General features: G+C 40.6%; 1 protein-coding gene across 5 annotated transcripts in view; it reads right to left on the bottom strand.

Annotated features, from left to right (window-relative positions):
- Nucleotides 1-18,510, bottom strand: part of EPHA3 (EPH receptor A3) — a 220,164-nt gene that overhangs the window by 183,949 nt on the left and 17,705 nt on the right. The window contains exon 1 of one of the 5 annotated variants that reach the window (XM_065676025.1): nucleotides 876-1,062. The exons of the other annotated variants lie outside the window; for them this stretch is intronic. The gene's annotated coding sequence lies outside the window, so the exon portion shown is untranslated. Of the gene's footprint in view, nucleotides 1-875; nucleotides 1,063-18,510 lie in introns of those variants that run through there. 5 annotated transcript variants of the gene reach the window in all.

Here is an 18,510-nt window from a genome sequence, read left to right as displayed (position 1 = left end):
AAAGGCAGTCAAATTGAGATCAGGTTTGCACCCAAAGAATTTCCTATGAGTATTTAAATCAACAAAGAAGGAAACAATTGAAAAGCCCCAAACCCTAAAGCACACACACATATTCACTTCTGACACTACAATTATAGCTGCTATTGAAACTGTGCTGAAGCCCTAAAAAAACTCATTGAATGACTTCCATGCATATATAGATTTACTTAAACACCACTGGAAGACCCAATGCCGTCAGTCCACAGAATGGTCAGTGAAACTAGTTCCACATACCAACCTTTAGCAAGACCAGTACAAGTTACATCCACTGCATTTGGCTACTTTGATATACTAGCACGCTGCTTAGCATTAGATGTTCAGTGCAAGAAATATCAGCTCATGGAAAAGTATGCACACTTCATGTTCTTTTAGAAGATTCTTGTTGAAATTAAGTTTATATGCACTTTAAAAACCCCAACCAAAACATAGACATGCTTACATGACAAAAAGACAAGATGTGTAAGGGAGACTGCAATGATAAAAACCTTTGACCTGTAAGGTACTTTTGTGTTTAGTGCCATATAATCCAGATAATTCAACACATCATTTTTAACTGAATACCACAAGCTACAACCAAGCTCACAGACTTGGGAGGTGGGATATTATTGTTGTTTTCAAATCATTAGTAACAGCTCATTTTCCAATGGGGAATTCCTAATAGGAAAGTAGAGCTAATGCGTTGGTATATGGCACTGAGCACCAAAAGGTCAGCTGATGAGCAGAAAATACTTCCCAACACTGATTTACTGTCATGTAAATGATACAAATATTCTATTTCCCTGTTACTGATTTCATCCAATTACTGAATCAGAGAGTATGGGCTCCCTAAAGCTTACCTGTACTTCCAGAGCTGGAAATTGAAACCTTCTGTGTAGAGCTGCCTTCTGCCAACTTCACAGGACTATGTGTACTGGCTGCCAGTCACAGCTATCAGCAGCTTGAAGAACAGCTTTTTCTTTCACACTTACACTACTAGAACAATGCTATTTACAAACAGGACAGGACTCCAGCTTCTGACACAGACGACCATCAAACCACAAATGGGAAACAAGAAAAAGCCTGTTCTCAAAGGAAATTCAACAAATTGTGAAAGTGCTGGCACCTGAGACTCCTGTTGAACCATGACACCGGCTGGTGTTCCCACCCTCACAATAAAGTAAGCATTCCACAGCTGTGAGAGACCTTTCACCAACCCAGCACATCAGAGTCAAACAGAAAAGGGACTATTAATATATATGAACAAACTCAGATGGTCTCATTGAATCCAAAGTCCTGAATTGGTAACTGTATTAAAAATAAATAAACCTTAAAAAATGAAAAAGTAAAAAAAAAAAAAAAAAGAGATAGAAGCTCCCCTTGCAGATGAAGGCTCTTATTTCAGAAAGTCAAGAGCAGAAACTTCACCTCCATTTCTGTTTTTGGGGACTAGGTACAAGAAGCAGAGAAAAGGACATGAAAGAGAGAACTTACATCTCCATGATGCAATCGATTTCACTCAGGTTATAATCCTAAAAGAATACTTTTAATGATGGAGTAAGTCATTCTCATGCGTGTATGCAACACACATACCCAATAAAGTGAAAATCCACTGAGAATGAACTCCCACACAACCCAAATCTTAGCACCACTTTTGCAAATTCCCTACAAAAGCAGCCTGTATGTCTGCAAATTGCACACACCCTTTCCCTGCATACTCAGTTCTCACTCTCCCCCTTCTTCTTTATTGCCTCCTAGCATAAACATGGAGTCCTTTGCTCCTAGCATCTTTTTCTACCTGAAGTATAAGCCACATTGATGGAGCAAGAACATTTCTCAATATTTCCAGCTGGAAACCTTTGCATGAGAACATATGTAAGCTGACTCAAAATTGTCCTGCTCATAGAAGTTTGAAACCTTAGTAAGGAAAGTGGAACATGTAGAAAGATAAATGGACAGACAAAAACACAGTTGCATCCAGAAGAACTCAAGCTGACATTTAAAGGCTTAACTAAGTGTGAGAACTAGATTCACATTTACCAAGTTTTGTGACCTACTGCTAAGGTCAGAATTCATCTTCCTAAAGGGAGATGCTGTTTGACAGACTTTTGACAGACAAAAGATGCTACCTGCATGGAAGACATGATATCTTTTAAATTAACAGAATGTTTCACGTTAATTCCCTGCATCCACAGAAAAAACTTCTCATTCACAAAACAAGACAGAAAATTAAAAATGTCTTAAAAACACCCCAAATAGCAATTTTCCATAGCCAACTGGATTCAATCAATTCCTGGCTGGAGAGACTGATGTACTACTTGTTACACATGCAAGCTCTGTGTTATGTTCTGACATCGTCCTTTTGACAGCTCTGACCACATCATATTTTTGTCTCTGTCAGAGTCAATTGGGGCAAAGAAATTAATTTTCACAATGTATACACTTAATTGATTACTTTATTTTAGGGTTTTCTCTTCGGTGTTCCTGAAACAATCTACGGCTGAAAGCACCTAAAAATTAATTCATTAAACAAATTCATTATAAATCAAAATTGGCAAGACTCACACAGCTCTCATACAAGATGTACTGTAAAGCTATGAAATAGGGATGTGTGTGTTTATACACAGAAAAGGTTAAATACAGTATTAAATGTATGTAACTTTGCAGTCATCTGTTGTTCAACTACTATATCAGGTGGGAGTCAGTGGCTGCATGGTTATAAAGCCATATATAATAATTCTTTAATTTTGGTTTTATGCAAATTCAATGTTAATTAAATTAGTCTTGGTTATTTCTAAGATTCTTCTTTTTTTTCTTTATTGGCCCATTCTCTCTCCAATAATACATCTTTACTATTTATTTTGACCTTTTGGCATTCTTACTTTATGATCATTTTAACACTGCCATTAACCATTCCATAACCTTTACATTTGCGTAGGATACTATACATATTGCTCACACCAGCCACCAGTGATTGCTTTTTGCACTTCTGTATTCATTCCCTCTTCACAACAAAGGCATTTATCATTGTTTTGAACCAAAGATTTCTCTTCAGACACTTATTTCACCTCTGTCCTTTTCAGCCATGACTTTATCCCATTGAATGTCTAGCACAAAATGCAGTGCCAAAATGTAACAGTTCATATTCGTTTCAGTTTGTCGCATTTACAAAACACTACTCACATCTAGGATGACAGAGGTGGACAAAAGAAAATGAAAAGACTACATCAACTAGTCTCTTTGTCATGTTTAGTGCAAGAGCATTACTTGCATGAAGCTATATTTTACTGTTAGTTACAACGCAAATTCAACACACAACTGTGCCTAAAATGGGTTCACAGGTAGGTTAACAACAACTTTAGTACACTATGAACCCTAGTGCTCTGCCCAAAGTGATAGACTTGCTAGGATAAAAGCGATTGTGTCTCCTGCTACGAATTAAGTTCAGGAAATTTACCATGGTAACTCTTCCAGGTATCCTATACATCATCCTACGTCATTTACATCCTTCTGGTTTTCCACATAAACTTTTTCAACTACTCCACATTGTTAAAAGCATTCAGATGGGAAGTCATTATTTCAGTTACAGTAAGGATTCCGATGTCCCTTGCTAGGAAGCAGAGACCACCTAGCAGAGACTACCTGGAATGGGTTGCCCAAGGATGCTGTGAATGCTCCATCCATGGCAGTGTTCAAGGTCAGGTTGGATGGAGTCTTGAGTGACATGGTTAGTGCAAGGTGTCCCTGCCCATGGCAGGGGGTTTGGAACCAGATGATCCTAAGGTCCTTTCCAACCCTAACTATTCTATGATTCTATGATCCTGTCATCTGGTAAATCCAAGATAAAATGGGTGCGTCATGTATAGATATTCAGAAGCAGTTGTTTACTTCCCACTCCCACCTCCAATATTTTACTCTCAGATCCCTTTCTTCTGTATCTTTAATAGCTGTTTTTGCCAATTTTCAAATATCGTTAATGCAATCTTTTACCAGGAGGCAGAATTTCAGTGGAAAACACAGTGCGCATGAACACATATCCTTAAGGCACTCCCGTCAAATGCTGAATCGCATCCTTGAGATTTTCTGAAGGATTTCAATTGCTACGAATATAAACATCAACTTTCAAACATAAATGTATTTCTAAGGCTTTTTAAATTCTATCCACATACTTCGGTTTTATGCAGTAAAATAGAGGTGTATATCCTCTGTGTGGTCATATCTATCACTTGATATTGCACCTCATATACCACACCTTAGAAGCCCTCCAAAGCCAAAGGAAACTTGCTAGAATCATGTAATTCCTACGCATGTGAGAAGTAAGGAAGCCTGGCTTCATACAGATTTTTACCTGGCGCTTATACAATATTAGCTACAGGAATGCAAAGCTTTAGCTAAATGATTTTTCCTGAACTGGACTTTAATAATGGCTGTCCTGCACGTAGATACTGCAATGGTTAATAACTAAAGCTTGAGTGAGGTTACTCAACAGAAAACTAAGTCCTTCTTACACGAAACACAGGAATGAAGTATGTTTGAGACCTAAGCTGCCTGGCTCCCTACAGTCAAATGTGGCTGCAGAGAGACAGTCCTCAGAAGTTATTAGGGATGGGTGGAAAATAACAGAATTTTTATCAAGATTATTAAAACCTATTTCCTTAATGGATCAAACTAAACATGGCAGGATTCAATTCTAATATTCTACGGGTGAAAATGACCATTTCTTATATATTATCATAATTTTTAGTAATACCATGTACAGGAATATGTATCTGTATATACATGCTCCAGAGATGTGTACCGACACCTCAGCTGAAGAACATCCTTGCACTGACAACACACTCTACAGGATCTTTCAGCCTTGGACACAAGGTCACCAAATCAGCTCAAGAGCATCTCAGGTATAAGGCAATATAAACTACGTTCTTCCAGAACACACTTGGTTAACTCTGGGAACACACATGGTTAATTCAGCAGAGCACTAGAGAAGACTCCTACTCTATTGCTACCTTGCACTGGCTTCAGGAGCCTCCGGGCCTGGCACTGAACTATATCCAGCAAAATCCTCCATGGAATTGGTAGCATCTCATTATAGGTAACAAGAAGAAACTACTGGACCAAAGCATTCACTGGCAAGAAACACGGGCAGGAAGACTCGCCTGTTCTTCCTGTTATGGTGATTGAGGGGAATTTAGCAGTAAAAAGGTAAGCTGAATGGAATGCTACCACTTGCAGTTTTATTTTTCTCATCCACTCACCCCCTTCTATACTTTTATAGAAAAAATAAGGAACAGAAATTATAAGCAGACTGTTTCTTGTCTGTTTCCTTGCTCTTTCCTGGATGAGTGCCTTTTGCTGAGTTCGAACAGGCAAATAAACTGAAAAGACCTTGTCAGGTTTTAATTCAAAATCGCTGTTTTACAGGAGAACGCAAATAGGAGATTTGAATCTCTGCATTTAAATAGTTTTTTCTAAACAAGGCGTAACCAAAGAGGAAAAAAAAAAACAATGCCCTAGTTGCTAAATGAACTTGATTTCTAAATAAAACACATTGCAAGTGGCCATGCCAAAACTTGTTTCATTTTGGTCACAGTGCTGCCTTTAGCTCGACTAAGTAAACCAGGTTAAACAAACCTACATCACATTTGGCCAGTGCTTGTAAACACCTCCAACATGCACCACTTAAAATGCATATGGTTTGAAAAGGTTCACTTCCAAACAGGTCAGAAACAGTTACATGTACATTTTATATTTAACATAAAATAGGATGGCAGGCATAATCCTGTAAACTTTGGTACATCAGTCATTGCAAGAGGCCAAGGACATAGCTTCAGTTCAGATAATTCTTTACTCTGCTGTTGAATTCTTTTTGTTTTTAAGAAGACATAACACAGATCATATACTTAATACAGATTATATTACTAACAACAAATAGTATTACTCTTTTACACCTTCTATATAGACACCTGCCATTCTTCAGATCAAAGCATAACTTCCAGTCAGTAAAACTGTATTTTCTTTATTCAGTCCTCAAAGCCACTACATTGCATCCTATATAATACAAATTGCAGGCCTTTCTCTTTGCATCTTTATTAATAGTGGTTTAACCAAGATAGCTCTATGAGTTTAATGCTGCCCTCCACCTTCTAAATCAAGACACTGCACTAGTGCAGTCACATGCAACAACTTAATTTTCAAGATGTAGTATGCCACGGTCAAGAGAGGTTCTCCTCCCCCTCTACTCAGCCTTGGTGAGGCCGCATCTGGAATATTGCGTCCAGTTCTGGGCCCCTCTGTTCAAGAAGGACAGGGAATTGCTTGAAGGAGTCCAGCGCAGAGCCACAAAGATGATTAAGGGAGTGGAACATCTCCCTTATGAGGAGAGGCTGAGGGAGCTGGGTCTCTTTAGCTTGCAAAAGAGGAGACTGAGGGGTGACCTCATCAATGTTTACAAATATGTGAAGGGTAGGTGTCAGGATGATGGAGCTAGGCTTTTTTCAGTGATATCCAGTGATAGGACAAGGGGCAATGGGTGTAAACTGGAACATAGGAAGTTCCACGTTAACATCAGGAAGAACTTCTTTACTGTAAGAGTGACAGAGCACTGGAACAGGTTGCCCAGGGGGGTTGTGGAGTCTCCTACACTGGAGATATTCAAGGCCCGCCTGGACAAGTTCCTGTGTGATGTACTGTAGGTTACCCTGCTCTTGCAGGGGGGTTGGACTAGATGATCTTTTTAGGTCCCTTCCAACCCTTGGGATTCTGTGATTCTGTGTCTATTAGTTTCCCTAAAATCTTAGGAATACCAACTCTTAGCGTTTACTTTGTAGTTCCAAAGTGTTCTCCATTCGCTCAGTTTTGGAACTCAAAAGTGGGGTAGTCCTTAATCTACAGCACAGGACAGAGCATATAGCCTTCTCTTAAAACACTGTGTAAATTGGAGATATGACAGTACTGACATTCAGTAAGTGGTTTGCTCCAAGATTTGGTAACTGTTGTCTGTCCATCAAATCCTATCCTCTGTGTTGTAAAGTGAATACCTCTGTTAGTCACAAGAATACATTGGAGATACCTCCAATTAATTCCCATTCTACAAGAGAGTAATAATTCAGGAGTCCTACCACCCTGGCAATTCAGTCACATAGGAAAGTTTCCACCTAGGCTGCACACTTATTTTGTGCCTTACTTTGCCACTCCTGTCCTTCATCCACATAATACTTTTTCTACCAACCTTATTAACATTCACCCCTCTGGATGTTTTCATTTTAAGAGAATGTTCTAATCCGAAAACCATTTACTTCTGAATATATGCTGCTGAATTACAGTGCCATCAGGAGAAGGAAGCGTGGCTCCGCTTTCCCTCCAAACATTTCTTCAGGCTAAAGCACTTCTACATAAATGCTCTACAGTTCAAACATTTATTACCAGGTTTTAGAGCAAAATTAAATCACCATCATGGATATATTATGTTTATTAATAAAGTGACACAAACATATTAGTGAAAGTTAAACAGGTAACACAAGGGTATCAAGGAACATAAATGCTCAAGTTCCAGTAGCGATGTTTGATTTGCCGGGTTACATGTCCCATAAGTCTGATGGAATGCATTACACGTTATGTATCAAACTACACGGCCAGGAAGAAAATTAACTTCTGAAGTTCTGGTTGGGATTTTAACTGTGCCTTAACATCAAATGGAGAGTGTAAAAGCGAGATTCCTGTTTGTTTGAGCTTCTGGTAAATATTTACACAGAGGTTCCCAGAGGCAGACTTTTGAACAGACAACAGGCCCGAATGTCATTGGATCCATCTCTGCAATATGAAGGAATGACCCAAAGTAACAGGGAAGCTAGGAGTTAACCTAATCTCTCTCCCTCCTGCAGAAGCCAAATACTACTGAGTTCTCATCTTCAGCTGCCATTGCTTCCTTACCCTTCTTTTTTTATGCCCTATCCAACCTCAGGTAACCCGCTTGCCTTTAAAAAAATCAAAACAAGTAAAACTCACTCAAATCCAAACAGGACTCCTGCTACCGCACCTTAAATAAATCAAATACCCCCTTCAGGCAGAAAACACGAGCTTAAGATTTTCCACTATCGTGGAAAAAGCTCTTGAGTTTGGAAAAGGCCTTGAAAACATTTAGATTCTAGACAAACATGTCTCCATGTCTCCCATGTCTTTTGGATAACAAAAATAGTGTCGGATCGGACTTCTCTTTTTTAGAGCCATGGAGAAGTAAGCCATAGTACGCTGTTATCTTCTCTTTTCAGCAACTCCTCCAGAACCCATTTAGCTTCTACACGTCAAAACCCTGGGTGGTAAAAGCAATGTAAAATAAAATATACTATGGCTTGGGAACTGTTTCTATACAAAAGCACTTGATCATTTTCCCAGATGAAGCAGGTTATATTCTTATTTCATCCCAGCCTTGGCTTTTTCTGCCATTCTAGTAGAGGTTTTCCACATGTTCATCTCTCCCAGCTAAGGAAGCTAGTATGGCAATAATCATGGCATCATACCTAACAAGATTGCTCATACCAAGACAGCTAGAGGACAAAAGCACAATATGTAAGGAAGCAGAGGATGTTCATTCTTATAAAAAGAAAAGGCTAAGGAATGATTTAATAACAGACTGCAACGACTTGAAAGGGACTTAACACAGCCAACCTCTCCTCAGTAGAAGCAGCTGGTGTAAGAAGAGAAAACAGCCACAAACTGTGTCTTGAGACATTCAGATTAGATATCAGGCAGAATTCTGTCCACAAGAAGGCTGTGCAGAATGGGAACAGGCTGCCTGGAGAGGCTGTGGTATCTCCATCTTCTGGTGCTTCCTTGACTTCATTATCCAAAACCACTGCTGCTGACCTGATACGATGTTAGCAATAGTCTAGCAATTGGATGGACTCAATGACCTCCTGGAAACTGTTTTAAGCACCATTTTATTATTTCTCTGACAATCTACACCCCTGAAACAGAGGCACATTTCAGTATCAAACTCTAAAAAGATTCCAAGTGAAAACTGGATTCAGATTTATGCCTTTCTGCAGCCTGATCCATAACCAACATTAGCATCATCAACCCCTCCCATCAATCATCATTTTTGGGCAACATCAGAACTTGAAAGAAGTTAATTCACCACATTTTTTTGTCATTGTCAATGAAGTCTAAACAGGCATTTAGAATTAAAGAACTGGTGGTCAAAATCTACCTCTAATGTTCTAAGATTAACAACTGATGAAGGATACTAATTCCTACGATTCCACAGCTTTTCTGTGCCAAGAGTACTATATGTGAATGTTGACATCCAATTTAGAAATTAAACTTCAGCAACCATAAACAGCAACTGTCCTGTCAATTTAAAAGATTCACTTTGGGTTAGGTTTTAATTTGGTTTAAAAATAAGAACATAAAGTGATTCAATCTTTTTCCCTGGAGTCTAAGTAAAATCAATTGTCAGGCACTTGAGGAGGGATGGTGTTGACTGCCCCTACTTGTCTAAACGTAACAGCACACAAACCGCATAGCAGCGCAGCACTCATCCATATGTACTTGTGCTAACAGACAACTAGCAATCATTCTGCATGTCTTAATTATCCTTTGGGGCCTCTGCAAATCCAACAGCTGGAAATGAAGTTCCAGTCTGAGAGACATCGAGGAACAGCAGTTAGGCAGGGAAAACTAACACACAGATGCAAGGACCAAATGTCACCGAGTAAAACTCACAGATTTCATCACCATATTATGTATAAGATAGTATCTATACACAGTGCAAGGAGCCCTTAACCCCTGCATATCCTTCACAGAGCTCAGCCGCTGATTAAAAGCAGAACCCAAGTAGGAAACACTCATTTCACCGTAACACCTACTCAAAGCATACGAAGACCTGCAATACAGCTACTTGCTATGCTCTGGCGCTGGCGGCACGCCTAAAAGGACTTGGCAAGCCCAGTCATGCGGGAGCCAAAAGGTGTTGCCCATAGCCCACATCCCCCGATGCCCCAGGGCGAGCGAGGCTGGCAGAGGCGCAGCCCAGCCTGGCCCGGCTCGGCCCCGCACAGCGGGGGCCGCGCTGAAGGAACAGCGCCACCTGCCGAGCCGCCCGCGCCGCTCCGGCCGTCGGGACGGGACGGGACGGGACGGGACGGGACGGGACGGGACGGGACGGGGAGCTGCGGTGTTTCGCTCCGAGCTAGACGAGACCGCCGTGCTGCGCTTGGACCCGCGCCTCCTCCTCGCTCTCGAATAATACCAAAACTACTGCTAATAGGAGCGCAAAGTGTTACCTGAAACACTGCCCTACCCACCCCACACCCCGAGGCAGCCCGTGGCCCCCTGGCAAGGGAGGAAACCCAGCGGAATCCCACCGCCGCCCCAGGGGCTTTGCTTGCCCACGGCGGCCAGGCCGGGCTGTGAGGGGAAGGCTTAGACGCGGTACTCCTCCTCCTCCAATACACACTCCGGTGCTGGGACCGCAGTGCCTGCCCTTCCCCGACGGCCGCCCTCGCCCCCGGGGAAACCTGCCGCGTATTTTGCGGCGGCCCCACAGCTGGGAAACGGGCCGGAACCCACCGGGGTCACGCTGAGAGGGGCCGGTGTAGCGGCCAGAGCTGGGCAGGATCGCTGCGCCGTCTGGTCGGCACCGGCCCCCAGGCCCCGAGAGGGAAGGAGGAAAGGAGGGAGCTCCCGCACAGGCCTTCCCCGCGGCTGCTCACCTGCCCTCCAGCCGCAGGACCAAGCCCGCATCGGCCACAACCTCAGCGGCGAGCCGGGCCGGGGAAGGTAAAGCGCTGGCCCTGCCGTCCGTCGGGCCAGACACCCGCGCACCTCCGGACACCTCACGCCTCCTGCTCCCCGGCTGCTGTTGCTGCTCACGGTTTCCAAAGGCTACCGGGAAAGCCTGGAACATGACTCTGGAGAGGTTAAAGTGTGCCAAGTTAGGAAACTGCAACAGAGTCCTCGGGCTGTTTGCACAAACCTGGAGAGGTTGGGGGATGTGAATCAAGCAACGGGGCTTGAACCTCCTGCCTAGATCCTTCGGCACCCTCGGACTCACTGCTTCAGCGTAGGAGCCAGCAGCTGTCGGTGCACTTACACGCCTGCTTTCCAGTGCCGTTTAAAAGAACAATTTCAATACTGTTCTACACCGACAATCATTTCACACTGGGTATTTTCAGAAATCTGGGGATTTCTGAAATCCCAGAATAAATTACCTACCAAAACTAGTTAGACCAGAATAAATTACCTACCAGAATAGGTAGGTAATTTCTACCAGAAAATTACCAGAATAAATTACCTACCAAAATAATAGAATAAATTATTCTCCAGAATAAATTACCTACCAAAACTAGTTAGACCACAAAAAAATAACCCACATCCACAGCAAATCTATCAGGCGAAAACGGGTATGGGCATTTTTAACTGGAGACTGTAGTTACTTTTCTTGTAGTCCTGATGTTATGAAAACAGTCTTAAAACTGCAGTGTGCCCCTGTGATAAATAACGTTGCATTTCATGACAGTTACCGTATTTACCCTGTCCTAGATTCTGGTTTACGCAAATAAATTCAGCATAAAAGAAGATTAATCAAATTATAAAGCAAGCGTTTCTTTACTAAGGAAAAAAGATCTTCTGGCGATAAGGTCATTTGAGAGAACTTCTCACCAATGGCCTGCATTTATGCTGACAGAAATAAAAGTCTGCCCATGAGGAGAAGGATGTCGTTTCTAAGCTTGAAAAGTTAGACAAAAATTGGAAGCTGCAATGCCAAGTCTAAATAAGGTCTTTATTTAGCTCTTGGAATAAAAGCCAAAACTTCCCCCCCCCCCCCCTTTTTTTGTTTGTTTTTGAAACCACAGAAAACCAATACCCACCTTTCAGCAATCTATTACCAGTAAGTAACATGACCGATGAGGCTAATGAAATAGAGGGGGGTGGCCTGTATTTTGCATTATAAAAAATGGTACAAGGCCACTGCACTTATTGCACCTCTAGCTTTTTTATTGTTACTTTATATATACATATATGTATGTATGTATATATATATATATAAAAATCTCATAATTCGAATATGGTAAAATGCTTGCTTCAAAAGAAAGAGGAGAAAAAGGCTTTCCCCTTTCCTTAATGATGAACACAGAATGGAAATTAGCACACTTTTTACTTTAGGTCAAGTTAAAAGCTGTTTTGAAAAGGTACCAAAACACAATGCCATTATGATCATACTGCATTTTTCAAACGAGTGCGTTATAGACTGCAGTGATCAAAACAACGCATCTAAAGAATATCACAGGGCTCCACATTTTAAAAAGGCATTTCTTTCTGGTAACAATTCATAACAAAAGACAGGCATAAAGATAATATGCATGATGATCTCAATTAGTTTTTCTTTCCCCCGAATCATTTTCCCCATCTGTTCAGTCAACTCCACCTATTTCTTTTTATTTAAACTTCCATTTTAAATGCATGCTTAATGCAAGCTGCTGAAGACAGTACGCAGATGAAACAGCCAAAGCCAGCCAAAGTACACCAAAACTATATTCTACCCTTCACTACTCGCATATGAAGTCAGCAAGAAAACGTTCACATTACATTCAGAAAGCAGTACTAAACAATGCTGCCATCCGTTTAACAATATTCATATAATTAAAATAATCATCTGGTATATCTCATAGCTGTATAATGTAATACCTATCAGACGGGGGATAAATACAGTACAAATTAATGTATTTTTCATCATGTTCAGATGTCTTGTAAAAGCAGCACCCACACACTGAAGAAACCACCCCTGCATCCTGATTCAAGGCTCTGAGTGCGAGTGAAGAGATTCTAGTTCAGAAGAGGCAGAAATCTTGAAATGTCCCTTTCCAAGGCAAAATCATTTACTTCACTGTAACAAAAATAAATTCAAGCAGTTTTATTCTGGTAGGAAGAAAGAAAAGTCTAAAAGAGAAACAGCACATGCTTGATCATAAAAAATAGGAGGTGAAAGGAAGAACTTGAAAAAGCTATAGTAAAAGTGGACTCTTTTTTTTAATACCATCTCATTATCATTAAAAAAGGAGAATAAAATGAAACAAATACGCTTTCAAGTGCACTCCAAAGCAAGTATCGTAGTGGGGAGAAAAACCAGAGTATATTAGCAAAAAATACTACTTTCTCAATCAGCCATTCAGTGTAAGAAAGACGAAACAAAGTCGATGATTCACAAAACCAAAATCCCAAGTGGTTCGTTTGACTTTCAGTCGCCAAAACAGTCTGCTTGCATTTCAGACCTGATACACAAGTCGTGAAAGGCAGGGTGACACTAGGAAATATATGAAGTTGTAAGGAAAGCAGAGCTGAGGCAAAACATAGATAAATCTTGGTTTTAATGGAATGCATTGTTTTAAGAAGGACTAAGGAAATTCCAGTGCTAACGAGTAGAAAAAAAGAAAGGATGTAATAGCATCTCATGCCTGTTTTCATTTTGACGAAAAAGGACTTCATTTTTTATTTTATAAAGATACCTTTCAGTTTCAACCCTTTGTCTTATACCAATTGTTTGATAGCATTTGTTTTACTTTGAAACTCATTTTCACAACCATTTGGTGACATACTTTGGATACAGTATCACTCAGAAGCTGACAAGACAAGTTTGGTGCCTCAGACAAAAAAATGTATACAGTCTAAGATGTCAATCAGTATTAGAAGAAAACTAAAATTAGGTTGTTTTATATTTTTTGGCCAGTTTTAAGGGTTGTTTTTTTTGACATCTCAGCTGTCTTAATATTCTTCAGCGGTGTGAAAATGAGACACATGTACAGGAAGAGAAACTCTCCATGTGCCCAGCTGAAGCATGACACCAGGAAACCCACTGGCACTAAGGACCTAATGCAAAACCCCTTCAGTCACAGGATGCAATTAACCACAAGACACAAAGCCACAGGAAAACAAACCTCATTATTTCCACCACTCATGGAAATACTTACTAATCCTGAAAACGTCTTCCATATAAATCAGTTCATAGTGAGGTGAATAACTGATTCTTGATGCAGTTTCCTTGAGTACACCTTACTCACAGGCAAAACGTGACTCCGCACAAGTTCTCCTTACTGTCATCTAGTCACAAGGGATATCCAAATGCTTTAGTAGTGACTCTTCTGCAGTCACCATGTCCATGATATCCCACAAAAAAAAAAGGCCAAAAAGTTTTTAGAGTGCAACACATCAGCCAACTACTGAAACCAGAACAAATGAGGCCAGGGAAACTGCCACCACCATGGGTTGGCAGTAATATAGTCTAATGTGAGAAACTACTTTCAGGCTTTTGAAATATAAGAAAGGAGGTATTTTCCTAATTTTCACTTGAATTTTTGCATTCTAACCCAATTTTGGTTGATGGAAAAGCTCTAATAACCTCAGTCACACACGCTCTAGCCTTCCCAGCACAAACCATTTCAGAAGCAGGGAATGTTATCCTTCTCTAATACTTACAAACCAGTTTCCATTACTGAGATGATCAGCTTGCCTTGTTCAAATGATCATGAGAGCGACCACTAAGGAAAAACAAAGTAACTCACACCAGATTTTCAAAGCACTTCAGAGTATACTCAGCAGCTCAAGTACGTGCCCAAAAGTTCAAGGTGCTGAGCACAGGCAGCTCTCAAACAAATCAGCTGCTTTGGAAGAAACTCGGGGACCTAGAAAACTGTCACAATCAAAGACAGTATCTTTATTTCCCAACCAGCCTTTTCAATTTTGCTTGCAATTTACTAACTTTGGTCTTGTATGGAACATGTTGTGGTTGGGTTTTGGTTGGGTTGCTTGGTTTGGGTTTTATTTTTAATCGTTTGGGGTTTTTTAACAATTATCTATTATATGATGGTAACAAATGCCAGAGGATTCTCTTCTCAAGCTGCATGCAAAACAAGATAAGCGTGATTTCCCATGCTTTCTTTTCTACCAACTACGTAAAAAGTGATCTAAAATTTCCAGTCCGTAAATATGAATAATAAACATGTAAAGATCAGTCACAAGTAGGGTGACAGCAGAATGATGTACTGCAATTATGTCACAATTCCTTGTTTTTTTCTCCCAAACTTTCAAAGAACATGGAGCAGGAATCATTAAATAAGATACATCTTCTCTTCCTAAAAAAAAAAATGATGCTGAAACCAATACAACTACTGGCATGAATATGCAGAGCGGGATTCAGACTGTACTCTTTTTGTCCTGCATGAATAATCCATCACATTTCTATTGTATATTATTAAAGTGACTTGCTTTTTCATCCTCCCAACCCCCACATCTGTGCTGCTGTAATTTACGTGAATTGCAGCTAATGATCACTTGCGTTATGCTTAATCAGCATATCAATAATACACTCTGCACAGACTAAGTAGCTCTTCTTTCTTTCCCCTTTAATGAAACCTATAGAAATGGAACTGGTATTTGACTGATTGGCATCACAAAAAGGTTGCCTAGGCAGGTGCTGGAGATGGTAGTACAGGATACAGGCCTTGTGGCTGCTGCCAGTCACACTCAAGCATCAGCAAAGCCCCCCATTATATTTTCCAATTCCGTTGCCTTGCTATCTAGAGGGGCTGACGTTTTGTACTTCAGGGATTTTAATGAGCTTGACCAGATCAGTGTTACTGACGCCAAGACTGTGGTCGTGTGGGATGGTTCAAGGAGAGATCACATTCTTAAAGGGTGATATTATCAACCACGGTCTATACCACTGCCATTAGCGTGTTCTTACGTGGGACACAGAAATCTTTGAATACAAATGATCTATAAATCTTAACATGAATATCCACGAGTCTCTGGAAAGCTGTTGTTATATACGTCAAGTCAGACTTAAAAGAATAAAGAATACTGAAAATGACAACAAATCCATTTTGGTCATTTTGCCAGAAATCAATCAATATCACGTATTGATAAGATAAAATTATTAACCGAGTAAGAGGCTTATTAAACACTTCAGCTAAATTATTTTTAGGAATTCCGTAAGTCACTGGCTGCAGTGTACTGACATTCATGGCTTCAGATGAGAACACTGCTGCAAGCTGCAGAAGAATTGGCACAACACCAATATACTCATTTGTGAATCACAGCCTCCAGTGTAGCTCTATTAGCTCTACTCCGTAAATCACCACCATGCTATTAGCAATTTTTCAATATGATGTGACATCTTTATTATAATGTTTTCCCACTAAAGTTTAAGTTCATATTTTAGTTAGCGCAGAGATAGATGCAGCCATATTTACCAGGTTTCATTAATTGACTATAAATAAAAGGCTGTAAAAAGAAGGTGTCTCTTTCACATGATGTTCAAGTTGTCATCGTTTTACAGCAAAATGCCAATTTAGATAGGATAAATGTTACTATTTCCATACTGTATACTCATGCTTCAATATGTAAGCTTAAAATTTCACGGTATGTTGAAGGCTGCAGTTTAGAGTCTCAGTTCTCTTACAAAAACACTCACAGTACATGATCTACATTAATTTACTACCATGTGATTTCTAACTAAGAATTTCATTAGCATGTAAGAACATCAGTACACTTTGTGTACTGCGATTTACTTTGGCTTCAATATCCGTGGGTACTACAGTAAATAGGAATGGCATGCACAGACACGCACAAGTTGTGCTAGATTTACCTGACAAAAACTTGCAGAAGCTAATAAAACTGCTTTCAGAGATGTGGAGGCCCTATTTGGTAGGCTGATGTAGCACATCTGTTTTTCTTATAGCCCCCAAGATACCCTGTGTCATTCCCTACCAACTGCTTTAGGCATCCAAGGCAAGAAAGGCACAGCTGCAGGGAGCAGAGCAGCAGATCTGCACAGCTGCAAGGAGATGAACAGAGCAGAAGAGTAAAGCAGAGGAGGGCTGGGCAGCTGGGAGGGAGGGGGGGAACAATCTAGGACCAAAATTGCAAGTGAAAACAAGAAAAAAATGATGAGCTAGAAACTGCTGGAGAGTTCCCTCTTGGACATCCTGTTTATAGAGGTTTCTTATTGGGAAAAGCCAGCAGGAGCAACCACTAGAAAGAAACATGAACCCTCTTTCCACTTCTTCCCCATGAGAACGGAACAATTTGTTGAGAGACACAGGAAGAGATCCATGTGTAAACTCAAAAAATAAACCAAGCCTTAATCCTTAAACACTGCTAAACACCTGCATAATACTTAACATCAAGAAGGCACTTCTTAAATATAAACAACTGAATCCCACGAGGCAGAGATGCAAAAGTACTATTACCACTAATCTCTGTAATCTGTAAAAGTGATAAAGGTGAAGTAAAAGCTTGCCCAAAGCCACAGAATAATCAAAATGTGGACTTTCATGATCCTACAGACAAACCAATGAGCAAATACCTGCCAACATCGAGAATTCAAACTGCAGCTGGTTTGGAAAAAGGACAGTTGCTGGACACTTAGATAGCAACTTCTCACCCTTATCAGGACTAGAGACAACATTTTCCAAGGACTTAGAAGTGCCAGTACCCTCTGACAGAGGTTTACTCATTGGGTAGAAGACACAGGCACATGAAGACTTCTCAGAGTTGTCATTCTAAAGGTAGAAAACCAAAGTAAGACTGCAACAGAGGAAGGATGCAAAGCACCTAAGAGTGGGCACCAGTGACAGCACAGCAAAAGAAGGAGCCACAGGTCTCTTAAGTGTCTTCTTTCAGCAAAGATTTGATGGCACAGCCCTTTCTGAGACTGAGGGAAGCTCCAGAAACCAGGGATTCAGCCTGACAAATGGGAGTGGGGTTTGTGCCAGGGACAGAATGCAGGAGCCTTACATACCCGCACTATGCAATGTCTCAAAAGAGTAATGGGTTGTCCCTACACACAAACACATATACACATTCCATAGAAAAAAAGAAGCTGGGGAGTGACCAGATATCAGCACCAACGGATGGTTACACACTGATACTAAGCCATCATGAATTTTAAAGAGTCTGGTGGCAAATACTATGCAAAAATGATTGAGTTAGCAAGTTCAACAGCACAGATGCGTTAAGGCTGCACTTCTACTTCTCCAGATAGACTGTCTAGATTTATTAAACCTGGATACACAGCGAATTGGGGAAAAAAGGTCAAGAACACTATTTAGACATTTCTTTAATAATATTTAATCTCATAAGTAACAGTACTTGAACAATTTAGCACAAAAGTTATCAAATACGTACTTACAACGCCCCGTTATGTCCACATATTTTTCACCTTCCGCTACTTCCATCTGCATAAATTAGCAAGTAACACTATGGAACAGTCCCATCATACCTTTTAGAAATACACATTGTGATAGAAGAGGGAACAATACTTAAAGTGGAATTTCTTTATCACATTTTGTCGTTCAATGCACCTCCTGCTTTCATTTTCTCCAACCAGACTGAGCTCTTCCCAGGGATCGCATGCAGTGCGATGCATGCTCAAAAGAGAAGGCACCGTAGCTACATAAGCTACATATTGCAAGTTTAGAGCAGGCTGGTTTTGAAGCTCCA

This window comes from Lathamus discolor, chromosome 4, assembly GCF_037157495.1.
Source record: "Lathamus discolor isolate bLatDis1 chromosome 4, bLatDis1.hap1, whole genome shotgun sequence".
In the NCBI taxonomy this organism is placed as follows: domain Eukaryota; kingdom Metazoa; phylum Chordata; class Aves; order Psittaciformes; family Psittacidae; genus Lathamus; species Lathamus discolor.
The sequence above is the reverse complement of the archived record's forward strand: the minus strand, read 5'-3'. Positions and strand labels throughout refer to the sequence as shown.